Source organism: Urocampus carinirostris, chromosome 16, assembly GCF_059441175.1.
Source record: "Urocampus carinirostris isolate Australia breed hairy pipefish chromosome 16, RoL_Ucar_1.0, whole genome shotgun sequence".
In the NCBI taxonomy this organism is placed as follows: domain Eukaryota; kingdom Metazoa; phylum Chordata; class Actinopteri; order Syngnathiformes; family Syngnathidae; genus Urocampus; species Urocampus carinirostris.
Genome location: NC_142364.1, coordinates 10,054,425 through 10,061,350, shown reverse-complemented (window position 1 = coordinate 10,061,350; position 6,926 = coordinate 10,054,425). Strand labels below are relative to the sequence as shown.

The window sequence follows — 6,926 nt, the reverse complement described above, 5'->3', positions numbered from 1 at the left end:
ATTAATAAAGAGAGAAGGTGAGAAAGATCAGAAGAATGCGGGAAGAGAAAAAGACCAAGAGAGAAAGAGAAAGGAAGAGTGTGCATGAGAAAGAGAGGAATAAAGAAAGGGAGTAGAAAAGACAGAGAAAAAGTGAGAAAAAACAAAAGAGAAAAATGAGAGGAAAATAGAAAAAAATGAAAAGAGGAAGTGAGAGGGTAAGAAAGAAAAAAAGGAGAAAAAGAGAAGGAAAAATGATAAATAGAAAGAGGCAGAGAAAGAAAAAACGAGAAATATGAAAAGAGAGAAAAGAACAGAGGGAGACACAGTAAGAGAAAGAAGGTAAGACAAAAAAGGGGTAAAGATTGAGAGAAACAGAGAGCAAATAGAGTGAGGGGGGCAGAAAAAGAAAAAAAAGAGAGAAATTAATAAAGAGAGAAGGTGAGAAAGATCAGAAGAATGCGAGAAGAGAAAAAGACAAAAAGAGAAAGAGAAAGGAAGAGTGAGCATAGAGAGGGATAAAGGAAGGTAGTAAGAAAGACAGAGGAAAAAGTGAGGAGAGAAAAATGAGAGGAAAGTAGATAAAAATGAAAGGAGAGAAGGTGAGAAAGAAAAAAGATGAACAGAAAAAGGCAGAAAAAGAGAGAAAAAACTAGAAAAAAGAGAGCAGGAGATAGAAATTGATAGAGTAAAAGACAAACAGAGAGTGAGAACAAGAGAGAAATACTACGACAGTTGCTAAGCGAGTGGTACTTGGCTTGGCTGACATCAAGTGGACATATTTAACACTGCAGCTCATTTTTCTCTCGCTCTTCTCTCAGTGTTGTCTTGCCGGCCTGATTCAAACCCTGGTGGGAAAAGAGGAGATGACAGGAGACACAACGCTTGTACAAATGGACACGGGAAAAACGTACTCAGTGGTTTCAATACCAACGTAGAAAATGATTACCCGTAAATTCCGGACTAGAGCGCACCTGATTATAAGCCGCACCCACCGCACTTTAAGAGGATAACCGCTTTTGTACTTACACAAGCCGCACCTGTATATAAGCCGCATGCGCCCACATTAAAACATGCGGGGGTTTTTAAGGGTTATTGTTCTATCTTCGTTATTCATTATCCGTTATCGGTCAGTTCATAATACGCTACAAAGCCTAGGAGCCGGGACACTTACTCTCAGCCAAAAGGCCAAGCTAAGGTCCTAGCCCTAAAGCCTTGCTGCGATCATTGCGAATGCACCGTTCCCGGAGGTACTGCAATACCGGGCCGATGCGTGGAGTGGACAGAGCAAGCTCATATTCCATCTCCGAAATGCAAAAATCAAAGATAGTGACTTCATAGAAAGTACACAAAAGGCCAAGGCCAAGCTAAGGACCTAGCATCTGTCGCATGCCGACACATCTAGACTCTCATTAGGACCTAGCATCAGCCAATAGTTTGTTTCCTTTTGTTAAGGGGGTTTTGGGGTTTTTAAGGGTTATTGATCTATCTTCGTTATTCATTATCCATTATCCGTTATCGGTCAGTTCATAATACGCTACAAAGCCTAGGAGCCGTAACACTTACTCTCAGCCAAAAGGCCAAGCTAAGGTCCTAGCCCTAAAACCTTGCTGCGATCATTGCGAATGCACCGTTCCCGGAGGTACTGCAATACCGGGCCGATGCGTGGAGTGGACAGAGCAAGCTCATATTCCATCTCCGAAATGCAAAAATCAAAGATAGTGACTTCAAAGGCCAAGCTAAGAACCTAGCATCAAAGCCTTGCTATCGTAAAGGCCAAAAGGCCAAGCTAAGGACCTAGCATCAAAGCCTTGCCAGAAATTTCTGGCCGTGAAGCAGATGCCGTTGGGCTGCAGACTATGGCTCACCACCAGCAGCTAGTGCTAACAACGACACAATCACAAAATTAACACAAACCCTACAGTGAAATAGCGGAAAATGATACCGGTAGTTAAGATTTGATGCAGACCTGCAGAGTCCGGGTCCTGTTAAAAGTAATCCAAGGAAAAAAAGTGTATATTTCCAAAGGTAAGGGTGGGAAAATTATATATCCACTATTGTCTGCCGTGTCCACAAACACTCACCTTTACCGGTCCCCACTTCCCGTCATCCCCCGCGTCTGTTACGCCCCTTCTTTTTAATTGGTCAGTGCAAGACTTATCAGAATAAGTGTCCAAAATAAATACAAATAAATACATGACAAAAATATACAGTTGCAAATATACATATTATACATGGTTACACATATTTACAAAGAAAGACGAGAAATTCTTGCTTCGCTGTTCGGTCAAAAATCGGAGTTCGAACGCCGGTAATGCGTGAGAGCGTACGCTAGGGTGCGATGCTGAGCGACGTACGGGTGTAGATCGCTCTTTTCCTGACCAACTGTTATCGCCTGCGGAGGCGCTTGATTTTGCTTTCACTTTTAATATACCGTAAATTCCGGACTATAGAGCGCACCTGATTATAAGCCGCACCCACCACATTTGAAGGGGAAAACCGATTTTGTACTTACACAAGCCGCACCTGTATATAAGCTGCATGCGCCCACATTACGACATGTAACACAATCACAAAATTAGCCCAAACCCGGCTTTGAGTCCCGCGATTGTAACTGAATATAAAGTACACAGTCCAAAAACCACAGCCGGCAAAATGAAAAGAAAATGATACCGGTACTTAAGGTTTGATGCAGACCTGCAGAGTCCGGGTCCCGTTGAAATTAATCCAAGGAAAAAAAGTCTATATTTCCACAGGTAAGGGTGGGAAAAATATATATCCACTATTGTCCGCCGCGACAACAGGTCTCACTCACCTTTACCCCACTTCCCGTCAGCCCGCGTTTGCTCTGCCCCTCTTTTTTAATTCGCAAAACATATCAGAATAAGTGTCTCAAAAAAACACATTTCAAAAATATACAGGTGAAAATACATATTATACATCGGTTACACATATTTACAAAGAAAGACGGCACACCGGGAGAGTTTCAAAGCTTTAATTATAATATTATAACTTTCATCCCAAACCGTGCCTGTGATGGGTAGCAAAACGCTACTAGCAATACGCTTGCAACACAGTAAACGGGTCTGTTAAAAAAAATATACGGTACTTGAAGAAACCACGGTAAACCGTCCTCATCTTCCTCCTTATAACCGGCGTCATCAAAGTCGTCTTCCCCAGTATGGGCAAGAGACTTTAACATATAGACGACGTTCCACGCTCCCTTATTCATAAACACGCTAGCAATACGCTCGCAAGGTAAAGTTAGCATGCAGTAGCTGTTTCCTTCTTTATCGGACTGCTCGATTGCGTTTAGCTTGTAAGCTGCGTCATGTGCCTTTCTTTTTGCAATTTGCATGATGAGGATATGTCTACGCTAATTTAATTTGTGCACAAGCTAAGAAGTTGCAGTCTTCCTCGGCGCATATATTCCACCGGTCTAAATCTTACATTTTGTACTCGAGCGCCGCTGGCAGCAGTTAGAAAAATGACAAAAATCGGCCGCATCACTGAATAAGCCGCAGGGTTGAACGTTTGGGAAAAAAGTAGCGGCTTATAGTCCGGAATTGAGTATCTCCCCATTGTATTGAATGAAACAGTTCATAACTCTTGTTATTTTTACCTTATTGACTTTTTCCATGTATTTCTCCAGCACTGTCTGTTCCCTTGAACTTGATGACTCCATTGTTGTCTGTTTCATGCAGATTTTGTTTGGGATTCTGGAAATTTCAATTAAAAAAAATAACAAAGAACATGCACAGCAGCTGCTGCCATCAATACCAGCAACAACAGAAAACTTTTGCTACAAATGTTACCCAAAACCTGAAATCAAGGCTTTTTTAAAGCCAAAACTAAATTTTGATATGTATTTCTAAAATAACATACAATATTAACCAGCTCAGTAGCCTAGATGGTAAGGCGCCCGCTTTGAGACTGGGAGGTCGGTGGTTCGCGCCCCGGCCGAGTCATTCCTAAGACTTAAAAAGTGGTCGGCGGCGCCCTCTGTTGGCTGCGGCTGCATCGGCTCGCTACAACGGGTCAGGTGCAATCGACATTTCGTTCTGTGTACATTGTTACACAGAATGACAATACAAGGAAATTATTATTATTATTATTATTATTATATTAAGTGTTTACTATGTTGATATTATGGTATTAGTGGGTTGGATCCCTAAACTACTACTGTGGTGTGTCTTGGGCAATGTTCCCTGTCATTTTCCTTACGGGTCTGAGCGTTCACACAACGTTGGTGAGCAACGCTTGAAACAACAGTGAGCAACGGCAATCCCAAGTGTGGCAACAGAGTCATTATCAAACATGTCTAAAACTGGACATCACGTGACATTTTGCTGAGTTTCCGGCAATGCCAAAAAAAAATTCACTTTTGAATGAATTGACTCATGTATTATTGCAAAGGTTATACGGCCTACAAACGTCGTTTGTTTGTACAACAATTATTTCACAGGATTTTCTAAAATATTTTCTTGTCGCATACTACTAACATTTTTGGGGGCTTATTTAGTCGGTTTGTTAAAGTTAAAACTTATATAATAATAATAATATAATAATTTCCTTGTATTGTCATTCTGTGTAACAATGTACACAGAACGAAATATCGATTGCACCTGACCCGTTGTAGCGAGCCGATGCAGCCGCAGCCAACAGAGGGCGCCGCCGACCACTTTTTAAACTCTATGTTGGCAGAATTACTCAAATAAAAACAAGCATTAAGGTAAATAAAATTCCCAAGCGGGCACCATTCCGGGCAAGGACCTCGGCAGCACTGACACTCCCGGTGAGAAGCTGACTTTATTCAGACAGGAATACAGAAAAAGAACACCGGAATGCGACTTCAAAATAAAAGAGTACAAGACTGATAAACGTACAAGAGATGCAATTAGACTGATTATCGAAACGTAACTTCATGTGTGTGTGTGTGTAAGATTGTTTTTATATTTAGGAATATAAAAAGAAGTTATTTTCACACAGTGAATTCTGAGAAATCTTACAACAAAAACGACCAACCTATCAGGTTGCACAATACAGAACTGTATTTAATCAAATTTTTTTAGTGGAAGTACAATGTTGGCAACAAGATTGACTTGGTATCATTGGAAATTATTTGAATGCAAAACAAACCTTTTCTTCTTTTTCCCTGTATTTTTCAATTTTTGAATCCCTTTTAAAAACATTTCATTGTGTTTATTTTTTCCTAGCTGTTACTTTTTTCTTTTTGTTCTCTATTTTCTTTTTTCCTTTGTTTCCTTTTTTTCCTGAAATTTTCCTTCTTTTTTCTCTCCCTTTTGTTTCTTTTTTCTCAGCTTTTCACTACTTTTTCATTTTGGTATTTTTTTCTTTTTTGTTTTATCCCCCCTTCCTTTAAGTCATTTTGTGCACAATTTTACATAATATTTGGTCATATAGGGATAAAAGAAGCAAAAACAACCTGAAGAGCCGTTTAGGACCCGAAAGAGCCGGTTCCTTTTAGTGAGCCGAGCCGAAGAAGCCGGTTCTCGAAAAACTCTAAAAATTCACACACGCAGTTTAGAGGGAACATCGCGCTGGATATATTTTCTTGTGCGCTGAGAATGTGCAGGCAGTGCGCAAACACTGGTCTTGGGCAAGTACAGCCTGGTGGCGCCAATCCCTTTCCACCCGGTCTCGAAACGGGGACCTTTCGCGTGTTAGGTGAATGTTCACTGCACTACAGAAACAATTTATTACCAGACTGTAATTATTAGATGTTATATTAGTCAAGCACCAAACCTCATGCCGGTTACAAATCAAATTTCCTAGGAAATCACAATGATCTTTTCAGAACCAGCCCACGGGATACTCAGGTGCTTTGGGGGCTAACTGGTACCCGCAATGACATTAATTAAGACAGTGGATGCAAGTGCATTATCTTTTCACACCAAAACCTCAATTTTATTTTGAAAATCCCCATATATCTATACTCCTGCTTAACAGAAGTTATTATAAATTATTAGCATTCATTATGAAATCCCCCCCAAGAAAAATCAAAATTTAATATGAAAAAAAAATCAGTTCTTTAGTAAATCGAAAAATACAGACAGAACATTGGCAAGAGTATTGAAAAATAAAGTACCGATACATAAATTGATCATCCACCTTAAAAGGAATAATAGTCAAAATAGCGCACTCCCCCCAAAAAATCATTGTCTTAGATTTTTCAGACATAGGGCGTATGAAATTGAGACGATACTAAGAGCTCCTGTATACCCATTGGGCTCCTCATACATTTACAGCATATAATAGTACAAAAGATTAATCAGTCGATAAGAATCGCTGATTAAAATTAAAAATAATTGTTTGCAGTGGGAATCGAACCTGTATGGCAGCGGTGAGCGTGCAAACACTTCACCACTAGACCACCAGTGAAAGCGATGGCATATGACAGAAAATGCATTAGCTTGGATTACTGATGAAACTAGATGATTGCGGCACAAAAGAATAACCCCAAAATCCTTTTCGACACTGTAGCATCGCTAACGAGGCAACCGATTATCCCAGATAGTTTTACCCATTCAGCCCATGACTTTATGGTCTTCTTTAATAAAAAGATTCAATGCATACGGGAAGAAATTTCTAAAGACAGTGTTAATACATCACATATTAAAGGGCTGAAATCTATAAAAGCGCCACATGGTGGCTGTCCAGGGAATTTTTCCTGATTTAGTGATCTGTCACAAACAGATCTACCTGCCTGTCTGTCTTTGTGATCAAGGGCTATACAAATAAACATGACTTGACTTATCTCATTACCACACTATTTCTACCCTGGTGCTAGAAACACTGATTTGTATAGTGCATTCTGATAGGACCCAGGTTCGATATCCGTTGCATACAATGTTTAGCGATTTTGGTCAGTGATGCTTTTTGACTTATTATTGCACTAATACAGGGGTGGCAAACCCGGTCCTCAA

The 6,926-nt window shown here is 40.2% G+C and overlaps 2 pseudogenes; both read right to left on the bottom strand.

Moving 5' to 3' along the window:
- Positions 1–1,207: 1,207 nt before the first annotated feature.
- LOC148350243 (U2 spliceosomal RNA) lies at positions 1,208–1,350 on the bottom strand (annotated as a pseudogene).
- Positions 1,351–1,599: 249 nt separating this feature from the next.
- On the bottom strand, positions 1,600–1,772 carry LOC148350242 (U2 spliceosomal RNA; annotated as a pseudogene).
- Positions 1,773–6,926: the final 5,154 nt, after the last annotated feature.